Source organism: Canis aureus, chromosome 31 (assembly GCF_053574225.1).
Source record: "Canis aureus isolate CA01 chromosome 31, VMU_Caureus_v.1.0, whole genome shotgun sequence".
Lineage (NCBI taxonomy): Eukaryota > Metazoa > Chordata > Mammalia > Carnivora > Canidae > Canis > Canis aureus.
Genome location: NC_135641.1, coordinates 39466892 through 39479453, shown reverse-complemented (window position 1 = coordinate 39479453; position 12562 = coordinate 39466892). Strand labels below are relative to the sequence as shown.

The 12562-nt window shown below is 35.7% G+C and overlaps 1 protein-coding gene across 3 annotated transcripts in view; it reads right to left on the bottom strand.

Moving 5' to 3' along the window:
• The window catches only part of PRKCI (protein kinase C iota), a 72673-nt gene that overhangs the window by 41241 nt on the left and 18870 nt on the right, over nt 1-12562 (bottom strand). The window lies entirely within an intron of this gene.

Genomic DNA, 12562 nt, shown 5'->3' with positions numbered 1-12562 from the left:
TCAATATAATCAATTTTAGAACATTTTGATGATCTCCTCCTCAAAAAAGCCCCTTGCCCATAATGATCACTCCCCATTTCCCCCCAACCTCTCCTCCTACTGCCAGACCTAGGCAACCACTAATCTATTTTCAGTATCTACAGATTTGCCTTTTCTGTACATTTCATATAAATGGAATCATACAATATGTAGTTTTCATGTTTGTCTTTTTTCCCTGAGCATGTTTTCAAGTTGTTTTCAATCCATGCTGTAGTATGTATCAGCACTTCAGTCTTTTTTATTAGAGAATAATATAGCAAATATTTCTGAACTGAAGTGTTTGTATGTTTGAATAATTTCTGATAATTTCCTAAAAGTGCGATGGATTAAAGGTGCCCATTTGGGGCGCCTGGGTGGCTCAGCTGGTTAAGTGTCCCACTCTTGTTTTCAGCTCAAGTCATGATCTCAGGGCTATGAAATCCAGCCATGCGCTGGGCTCCACACTCCGCATGGAGTCTGAAATTCTCTATTCTTCTCCCTCTCACTCTGTCCCCTCCCTGTTTCTGCTCCTTCTCTCTTTATATATATAATAATCTTAAAAAATAAAAGAAAGTGTCCTCATTAAAAATTTTGAGTTATTCCAAATTTTAGAATGACAGGAACTCCAAAAGGTTATTATATACACAACCAACCGTGTATCTTTCCTAATTCTCTGTAATTATTAATTTTATTTTTTTTAAAGATTTTATTCATTCATTCATGAGAGACACAGAGAGAGAGAGAGAGAGGCAGAGACACAGGCAGAGGGAGAAGCAGGGTCCATGCAAGGAGCCTGATGTGGGACTTGATCCAAGGACCCCAGGATCATGACCTGAGTCAAAGGCAGACCCTCAACCATTGAGCCACCCAGGGATCCCAGTAATTATTAAATTTTAAATATCTCCTAATCTGATAGGTGAAAATGTCTTATTTTTAAATCTTTGGTTTTTTAATTATTAGTAATTTTTGAGGGTTTTTTTTTTTTCCATTTAGGAATTAGCTATCTACACTTCTTTAAGTAGATTTTTCATCAATTTCTTTTTGACCTAATTATATTAGAAATAGCAATCCTAGATTTTTAAAAAACTGTGTGTTGTTATTATGGATGAAATCTTTTCTTCCAATATACTTTCAGACTGAGTATAATCTACATAAAAAAAGACTGGCTCTCTCATATACCCACTTTATAACTCAGTACTACTGGTATCTTAAAAGATGCTAGATGAAAAATACTGAGGTCAAATGTTTCAACCAGCTTACAGAGATAAACAGCTTTTGGATCAACACTCAATACACTGATGTTAAGTAACAAGTATTGGTGAGGATGTAGAGAAACTGGAATCAATCCCCATATACGTTTGTAAAATGGTGCCTCCACTTTAGCAGTCTAGCAGTTCCTCAAAAGATTAAACATAGTTACCATATGACCCAGCAATTCTACTCCCAAGTATATATCCAAGAGAAATGAAAACATATGGTTGCACAGAAAGTTGTAACCAAATGTTCATAGCAGTACTACTCTTAACAGCCAAAAAGTGGAAATAACCCAAATGTCCGTCAATTGAACAAATATTGCAATGACACATCTAGATTAAGCAAATCTATAGAAACATGAAGTAGACTAGTGGTTACCTAGGCCTAAGAGCTTTACCTAGGCGTAAGAGCTGTGGGGGATAAAGAGCTTACGAGGAATTAGGTAGTGAATTTTAATAAGCATGGGATTTATTTTTGGGGTGATGAAAGGTTTTTAAAATTGCGGTGATGGGTTGTACAACTCTGTGAATATCCTAAAAACCACTTTAAATGATAAACTGTATCTCAATGAAGCTGTTTTAGAAAAACTGTTTACTGCAGCACTTTTATAAAAGTGACTCTGATAACAAAGTAACATTCTAGTCCAAAAGCAAGGCCTGTCTTAGTTTGCCTCAAAGAAATAAATTCACTCATTCATAGACTCACTTTCTCAGTTACTCAAATTTCTCCCATTTTGCCACATTTATGAAAGTGAAAGCCAATATAATTATATATCATTTTTGACATAGGTTAAAAAAACGTTTGTTTCTACAGATTTAAGTATAAAAATAAAAAAGCAACAAAAATAATGAAAATTTCACACATCAGTAAGTGTAAATTATTCTTTCAGTTAGACAAACAAGCCAGTTGACTAAATTAATTCTAAATAATGAAATATTCAAAGAATTCTAGAAGTAGGGGATCCCTGGGTGGCGCAGCGGTTTGGCGCCTGCCTTTGGCCCAGGGCGCGATCCTGGAGACCCGGGATCGAATTCGTCGGGCTCCCGGTGCATGGAGCCTGCTTCTCCCTCTACCTGTGTCTCTGCCTCTCTCTCTGTGTGTGTGTGTGTGTGTGTGTGTGTGTGTGTGTGTGTGACTATCATAAAAAAAAAAAAGAATTCTAGAAGTAGATTGAGTCTGAAAATTAATTAACACTTCAATACCAATTTTCTAGGTGAGGAAACTGAATCCACGCTGGCAAATACATTTAAACTAACCTCAGGTTGTTTTTAAACAATGAGAAACATATGTGTCATTCATATGTATATATATTATATGTGTATATATAAATATTTATCTCTCTCTGCAGAGGGCTGTTACCTATATTGTAAGGATGATGGGAAAACTAAAGATCATATATTTAAAGTGACTCATAGTATGCTTGGTCCATTATACATGTGGCTTTTATTATTGTGCTTTGACTAAATGCCCTGAATGGAATTAACTATTGTTAAAGGTACATTATAACCGTCTTTTTTTTTTAAAAAAATAATCAATCTTTCCCTTCTGCTAGATATTGTCTTTTTGCCAGACTAGTACACTGGATAATGTACCTGCATTCAGTATTAAACTAGAGACTCTTTTGAATAATCACAAGGAAGTGTGAAAATAGTTAATTACTGACATTGTGGATATTCAAATCTATTTTGTTTTTATTGGATTGAATATCTGTGGTTCAAGTATTACCTTTTTGGGCCAACTGTTTAATGCCTGATAAAGCAGGCTACATGACTCAGAAGTAAAAAATTCCATGAAGAGTCATCACGAAACAAAGATAGGAGGAGGAAAAGCTATTTCTCAAAGCCCACTGTATTACTAAAGTCCAAATTCACATCCTGAAACAGGCATACAGCCAGAGTGAGATCTGCTCAGATCAATGAATTTCACAGTAATAAAATGTATATATTATAACCAGCAGATCAAGTCTTTTTTTCAATGCATGTACATTTTCTTTCACCTATAAAAAGAATGAACCAAATTAGGGCATTAGACCTCAAGTGTTTGATAAATATGCAAGATTCAGTTATTTATGAGATAATCTGACAAGATACAGAACTTAAAACACATATATAACACTAGTTATATTAGGTATTTCAGCATATGACTCAATTCAGTGCCGCACACTTGAAAGAATCAACACAGCATAAAACCAAAGATGGCAACCTTTAACATTTGCCTGAGATAGCATCACCACACTCCTCTCCCTGATGCTGGAGTCTGCTGTAGATTTACAGACTCACTCTGTTCCCACCAGACCTTCCTACTGCCAGCCCATCACTGGATACTGGATTCAGAACACTACACAGCATCTGTGAAAGTTCCTACACTCCCTACTCTGAAGAGGAATTGCATTGCTTAAAATACAGATTTGCAAAAATCTTCCAAGAATGCTATCTTTATTAAGTGGTCATCCTTTCAATATTAGGCCCAATCACAATAGTAATGGATTTCTGGCTTTTTGCTTCCTATTTTCTAGGACGGAAGAATCAGTGGTTACAGAAGTATATGCTATCCTATCAAGCTGCCCATCCTCAACTTCCTCTTCTGGAGATGATGAGGTAATAGGAATTGTTAACCTAAAACACAAAAAAAAAAACCTACACTAAACAAGTGAAAAAAAAAAAAAAGATTCAAAATACTGGAAATAAATAACAAAGGGTCAACTGTTTTTTGTTTTTTTTTTAAAAAAGATTTTATTTATTTATTCATGAGAGGCACACAGAGAGAAAGAGGCAGAGACACAGGCAGAGGGAGAAGCAGGTTCCATGCAGGGAGCCTGATGCAGGACTCGATCCTGGGACTCCAGGGTCAAACCCCGGGCTGAAGGCAGCGCTAAACTACTGAGCCACCGGGGCTGCTCGGGTCAGCTGTTTTTAAGTAATTTAAATGCATTCCTGAATAAAACCCAGAAATATTTATAAAAATACAAATAAAATATATCCAACACCCAATAACACCAATGTCACAATGTCCAGGATTCAATAAAATATACCCAGGCATAAAGAGCAGGAAAATATGACCCACACCAGGAGAAACATCAATCAATTGAAATTCACGCTGAATTGAAAGATGAAAGAATTTGTAGAAACAGATATTAAAGGTTATTATAATTATATCCAATGTGCTCAAGAAGCTGAAAGAATTGGGCATGTCCGGTATACATGGAAGATACTTTAAAAGGCCCAAATTGAACTATACTAGATAGATTAATGCCAGAAGAAAGACTAGTGAATTTAAATAGATAGCAATAAAACTACCCAAAATGAAATACAGATTAAAAGACCGGAAAAAAATGAACAGAGCATTAGTGAGCTTTATGACATCTCAAGAGGCCTAATATACATGTAATTGGAATCCCTAGAGGAGGGGTCTGGTGACAGAAAAAACATTTCTGAAGTGATTATGGCCAAAATTTCTCCAACAATAAAGAGAAAAATCTTAAAAGCAGCCAAAGAGACACATTAAATAGAGAACAAAGGTCACTGACTGCCGATTTGCATCAGACACAACAAAAGCTAGAAGACAGTGTATAGAATGCAAAAAAGACCCTGCCAACCTAGAATTATTTGCCCAGCAAAATTATCTTTCAAAATCAAAAGTGACCTAGAGAGCAAGAAGCCAGAAAATCCATTTCATTGAGAAATTCATAGGGACAAAAAGATTCATAGAGACAGAAAGTATGAGAGAGTCATGTGAAGAGGAGGAGCTGGAGAAAGGGAAAGGGGGAACTATTTTTTTATTTAAATTTAATTAGGGGGGCAGCCCCGGTGGCGCAGCGGTTTGGCACCGCCTGCAGCCTGGGGTGTGATCCTGGACACCTGGGATTGAGTCCCACATCGGGCTCCCTGCGTGGAGCCTGCTTCTCCCTCTGCCTCTCTCTCTGTGTGTCTATGAATAAATAAATAAAATACTTAAAAATAAATAAATAAATTCAATTAGGGGAGTTATTATTTAATAAGCATAGAGTCTGGGATGATAAGAAAAGATTCTGGAATAGGGTAGGGGGGATATTTGCATAAAATCATGACTATGCTTAATGTCCCTAAATTATACACTTAAAAAAGATTAAAATTTTATGTCAGATATATATTTTTCCACAATAGAAAAAGATTTTAAAAAAGTACACTAGTTCTCTATGCACATGAATAGACCTCAATAATGTCCAGTGAAAAAAGGGAAGTTTCAGAATATGTGCTAATACCACTTATATGAATTTAAAAGCACATAATACTATATTTTGTTATTTATATATATAGAATAATGACAGAAAACAGAGCAGTGGTTCCCTGGGGATGGAGGAATGTGAGTGAGAAAGAGTTTGGCTTCTAAACTTATCCCATGATAGTAGTTGCCCCTTAGCAAGGGAAGGAAGACAATGTAATTGGAGGTGGGGATGCCAACAGGGACAGAGCAGTGCACAAGGTGGGAGTTTGGGATCCCCGGTGCCAAATAAGGCTCTTACAGCCTCTCTTGTTTCACCTCTCAACTCATCTCCACCCCACCACCCCAAGGATTTCTCCCAGTGGGCCTCAGTCTGATCCCTCTGCCTTTCAGGCATCTCCATGGCCTATTGTATAAATGGCAGCAGCCCAGGGTTTACTCAACAGAATGCCTGGAGCACAGAGTCGGGGCAGAGGCCAGAACTAAAAGAAGTGCTTGAGGACTTCTCTAAGTCAGCTAGTTGTCTTCTACATGGGGTGCTCTACCCCTGGGAGACTTACAGTTTTTAAAAGGTATCAAATTCCATATCCTTAACTTCCATATAAATTCCTTTCTAAAACTCATCAGCCCAAGAATGTACCTAGGGTGTAGTACCCCACCTTATCTCCTTTTCAAATATTTCTTTTCCTATTTTATTTTTAAAAAAGGATATATACCTGCCATATGATCTAACCATTCTACTTCTAGGTATTTGCCCATGAGAAAATATATATCTATACAAAGACTTATACATCATTGCCATAGAGCTTTTATTTGTGATAGCTCCAAACTGTAAACAACCTCCATTTCCATCACCAGAGAAATAGATAAACAAATTGTGGTACATCCACATAAAGGAATACCACTCAGCAATAAAAAGAAATGAACACAACACATGTTATCAATGATTTTGCTGAGTGAAAGAAGCCAGACCAGTTCCCTCCCCACAGAGTACATACTGTATGATTCCACACCTATAAAACTCTAGAAAATGCAAACTAATCTATAATGACAGAAAACAAATTAGTAGTTGTTTAGCATGGAGGGGTAGGAATGAGGAAATGCAAAGCACACTGAAACATTTGGGCGTAATGGATATGGTCTCTATCTTACTTGTGATGATGGTTTCCTGGGTGTCCAAACTCAACAAATTGCACACTTTTAATATGTACAATATATTGTGTGTCAATTAATTTCAATAAAGCTTTTTAAATTTATTTTCCTTTTTCTTTTTTTTTTAAAGGAGGCTCCAACACCCAGCATGGAGCCAACACAGGAGCTTAAACTCATGACCCTGAGATCAGGACCTGAGCTGTTATCAAGAGTCAGATGCTTAATAAACTGAGCCACCCAGGCGCCCCATAAAGCTGTTTTTTTTTTTTTTTTTTTTTTAAAGGTGAAATAAAGATATGAAAACGAGGGAAGAAGTGATCAAACACAAACCTCTACTACAGGAAATGTTTAAAAGTTCTCAAAGTAAAAGGAAAATGTCAGTTCAAAATAAGATCCGCTCCAGGAGTAGAATTTTTATTGATGTTGATTTTCATTTTTCTAATTTTTAGGTTTAGATCCATAATACTGCTATCTAAATAAGTGACATGACACTTAATTCAGTCAAAAAATTTTCTCCTCACAGTTTCTTCTGACATGATTACCAGTGTCAATATACAGTGTTACGTGAGGGAGAAAAAGTATAAAGAGTAATTTGCTATTTCAGTTCCTAATATACCAGCTAAAAGTACATCAGATTAAAGATGTTTGGAAAGCTTCACATACGATAAGTATGTTTCTTACCATCCTAAATGTGGTTTTGTTACATCTTGACACTTAATTTTCCCGTGAATGCATCAGATTTGATAATGCAAAGAGGAAGAATTTTAACCTTGTAGAATTCAGAAACACTCCAACATACTCTTTATGTCAAAAAATGGTTACATGTGTTTCAAATTTCCATGAATTTCACCTACTGAAGCCAACAGGATATGAATTAAAGAATCACATCCAAAAATCCTCTCCTACTCTCTGCAAATCACCTACTTTCTCCCCACACATAACCTTGTATAAGGCGTAAATAAAATAATTATTTATATATGTCATTGGTAAAAAGTATAACAAAAGGTACAATATTTTTGGAGGTCAATTTGGTACCACCTATTATTATCAAGGACACATCCCATTTCAGGGAATTTACTCTATAAATAACAATACAGGTGCCCCAAAAATATACAAAAAGATACACAAAAATATTCTCTGTCCTAATATTTTTATACACTACAAATAATCTAAATATCTATCAAAGGAGAATTGGTTAAATAAATTATTATGGTACCACCATGGTATATATACATTACATAAACCACATTATATAAATCTACATACATTGCTATGGAAAGATAATCCACAAGATGTTAAGTTAAAAGGCAGGTTAAATAACAGCTTGTACAATGTTCAGCTATTTGTAAGAAAGAAAAAAAGTTACCCTATCCCTTCTAGTTGTATATTCACAGAAAAAGACATCACCAATTTGTTTATAGGAGCTATTTGGGTGAAATCTGAGGATCCTCAGAGATATTTTTTCCTTCAAACAAATCAATATTTTTGTTAAAAAGCATGCACTAGGGATCCCTAGGTGGCTCAGACATTTGGTGCCTGCCTTCAGTCCAGGGTGTGATCCTGGAGTCCCGGGGTCGGGTCCCGCATCAGGTTCCCTGCATGGAGCCTGCTTCTCCCTCTGCCTATGTCTCTGTCTCTGTCTCTCTCTCTCTCTGTATCTCTCATGAATAAATAAAATATTAAAAAAAAAGAAGCATGCACTACTCTTAATAAAATAATTAAGAAATAAAATATCCAAAGGCTAGTTTCTAATAAAAGAGACATGACAAAATAGAAACAGTTAAATCAGATTTGGAATAAATTAAAAACTAATAAAATTAGAAATTTAGAAAATACTTAATATTAGATTGTAAATATTTAAAAAAGCATATCCTTATGGAAAAACAGTCACAATTAAAATATGATGAACTAAAAAGTCATTTATCATTCTCTGTCCCATACTCTTTCCTCACTTGAGAAGGGAGGTATAATTGTTACAAAATTACTATTCATCCTAAAATGTTTAATTAAATTAAGCAAACCAGTTTCTCCACAGACACATCAAAACAAATCAGTAAAACTGGTTTTGAACACAAGGAAAAAGAACAGCCGTCATACATCTACTTAAAGAAATGAAGTAAGCTTATGATCATTATTTGCTCTAATATTTTAAAAATCCCATAATTGAAAGCTTAGCTTCTAGACAGTGTTGCTCATAAACCAGAGAAATCATAATCCTGTGTTCCATAAATTCTAGAGAGAATTTTTTCTCTAGATAAGCATGCCCCAATGCCTACATGGCTAAAAATAAAGGTAACAAAATTACAACTGAAAAATAATTGCAAGGAACTTAAAAATAATTACTATTGGCTCTGTATGCCTAAAATTAAGAAGAGACTCGTATCAAAATTAACGAGGGTAAGAAGGATCACAGGGGAATCAATAGACTTTAATAGAAAGTTTAACCTTTTAGTTGAATGAGGCTATAGTCTCACAATTTTCCCCAGAAAATTAGGACACTTAATAGCTATTTAGAGACAACTTTGAATTGCATTATAAAAGGATAAGACTGTTTCACCAGAGAATTAATTTAATTTACTACATGACTCTGTTAATTAAAATATGCTATAATGTTAAGAAAAAATAGAATAAATCACAACTCCCAACGCTTAAATCTCCAATAATGAACATAAAACTATACTGTGAAAAGGCCTATCAGCTTTTTCTAGAATTCGTAAATGTTTTCTGAGCATACTATTATTGAGTACTGCTCAAAACACTGCACTGGAGCTCCAGAGCAAAGACAAGATCTCCGTTCTCATGGAGCTTACATCCAACCATATAAACAAGATACAAAGGGAATAGGAGTGAAAGGCTTCTTGGAGGACAGGACATCTGAGTACCTGAATGACGGGAAAGAGCCATGTAACAATCTGGGAACAGAACTCCCCAGGTAAAGACAATACAAGGTATAGGGTACTATAAAATTAACTAATTATTTTATTTATTTATCTTATTATTTTTTTGAGAGAGGGAGGGAGGGAGGGACGGGGGAGAGAAAGAGAGAGAGATGAGGGAGGAGAGGGAGAAAGAACCTTTTATTTTTTTAATTTAAATTCAATTAATTAACATATAATGTATTATTGGTTTCAGAGGTAGAGGTCAGTGATTCATCAGTCTTCTACAACCCAGTGATTACATCACATGCCCTCCTTAATGCCCATCACCCAGTTACCCGATCCCCCTGCCCCCTCCCCTCCAGTGACCCTCAGGTTTGTTTCCTATGATTAAAAGTCTCCTATGGTTTGTCTCCCTCTCTGATTTTGTCTTGTTTTATTTTTTCCCCTCTTCCCCTATAATCCTGTTTTGATTCTTAAATTCCACATGCCAGTGAGATCATATGATGATTGTCTTTCTTTAATTGACTTATTTTGCTGAGCATAATACCTTAAAAGCAGGCTCTGTGCCCAACCCAGGGCTTGATCTCACAGCACTGAGATCATGACCTGAGCTGAAATCAAGAGTCGGACACTAAGTGACTGAGCCACCCAGGCACCCCAAGTACTAGAACATTTTTTAATGGCTCATCTCTAAATAAATTTCTCTTAATAAAATGTGTTATCTATGATTCCCTATGTGCACTAGTTAGAAAACTATTGATTGAAGAAAATCCTAAATGGCATGAAATGATCAGGACAGGATTAAAATGAGAATAACACTGGGGCGCCTGGCGGGCTCATTTGGTAGAGCATGAGACTCTTGATCTTGTGGTCATGAGCTCAAGTCCCACATGAGGAACAGAGCTTACTTTTAAAAAATGAGAATAACATTAGTTCATGATAAGAATCAACTTACTGATGCTAATTATATTGTATATACTGTGCTAAATTATATAGTCTCATTTTCAGGCAGAAGATATACTGTGAGATAACCACATCATTTAGAATTAATATTATTTAAACTACCTTTGTGATCAAAAGTGGATGAAGAGAAAGATAGTCTTATCCTTAAATAATACAGAATTTAAAATACCAAGCTAGTATTTCCATTACTGGACTTCAAAAAATGTTAAGGCTCATAATATCTCAGGTGAGGGGAAGAACAAATGGATGCTCTCATTCAATGTAGTTGTGCCATAAACTGGTTTAAACTTTTTTGATAGCACATGGTCACTAGCTTTATGGCAACAAATTGTCATCAAACTTTATGATGTGAATATTCTATGACCTTGCTACAGAGTCCCATACAATAGCACAAAATCACATATTAAGATATTCGTTATGTATTGCTTATAGTAGCAAAAAACAAAAAACAAAACAAAACAAAAAAAACCCTGGTAATAGTCCAAACATCCATCAATAAGGGATTAAATAAATCATGAAGTACTTACAATGTGGGATATTATACAGCGTCTAAAAAGGTAATGCTATAGGGGTGCCTGGCTGGCTCAGTAGGTGAGCATGTGACTCGATCTTGGGGTTGTGAGTTCAAGCCCCACGTTGGGTATAGAGATTACTCTAAAAAAACAAATCTTAAAAAATATATATAATGATATAATTTCATGCACACCGAAATGAAAAAAATTTAAAATGTCCAATTCACAATGTAAAAGGAAAATATCACTTAACGGTTTGTATGATTTAATTCTTTTTGTATAAAAAAGTGTGCTTATAAATAATGTACAGAAACAAAAATGTTTGTGTATCCAGAGAAAATACCTCAAAGTTGTTACCAGTGATTTTCTCTCTTACACCTGGGATTGGTGAGAAAGGGCAAACAGAAGACTGCCTTTAAATTTCAAAACAGGGATCCCTGGGTGGCGCAGCGGTTTGGCACCTGCCTTTGGCCCAGGGCGCAATCCTGGAGTCCTAGGATCGAGTCCCACGTCGGGCTCCCTGCATAGAGCCTGCTTCTCCTTCTGCCTGTCTCTCTGCCTCTCTCTCTCTCTATGTCTATCATGAATAAATAATAAATAAAATCTTTAAAAAATAAAAAATAAAAATAAAAAATAAATTTCAAAACATTTGTACTACTTTTTTTCCCAAACAATGAACATGGATTACTTTAGAGAAACTTCTTAAAAATGTCTTTAAAGGGGCACGTGGCTGGCTCAGTTGGAGGAGCATGGGACTCCTGATCTCGGGGTCATGAGTTTGAGCCCCACAGTGGGTAGAGAGATTGCACAAATAAAACTTTTTTTTTAATGTCTTTAAAAAGTAAAATGAGTGTTGAGTTTACATATAGCTTGGATCTAGGATATCTTCCCAGGGCTCTTCATATCAGGAAACAAAGAAATGGCCCCAAATACTGAGCTACATATTATAATGACATTCCTTAAAACGAAATTCCATTCCCATTACAATCAGTAGAAGCCCATAATACAAAACTAGTATATTTAGGGTATCTTTAAGCTATACTTCAATGACGTTCCATCGTGTAAAATAAAGTCTCATTCTCATGTCTTTCGCAAAGCCTTCCAGGATTGAGTCCAAAACTTGTCAAAGTTTAATATTCACGCAACTCACCTAGAGCTCCTGTTAAAATGTAGATTCAGATCCAGGAGTCTGTGTTGGGGCCTTTTCTAAAAGTTCTGCAGACCACACTCTGAGGAGCAAGGGTCTAACCTCGGTTCATACCGCACCACTCCCCACACTTCAATTTAGTAAATTACTGCTCTTTCACAAACACCATGTTCTTCATACCTCTGCCCTTTTTCTATCTTATTCTTCGTCAAAAAATGGCTTTCCCCTCACCTCTTCCACTTCAAAAACTTCTACTCTTTGTTACTATTTTAGTCCAAATGTCACAAATACTTCAGGCACATGTAGATGATGCTTCTTTTGCATTCCAAGATCCCTATGCATTTATGTTCAACTTATCATATTTGTTATTTACATGTCCATCTCCCTATGAGACAATGAATTTGGGGATAGAAAATATCTATCTTCAGCACACAGAT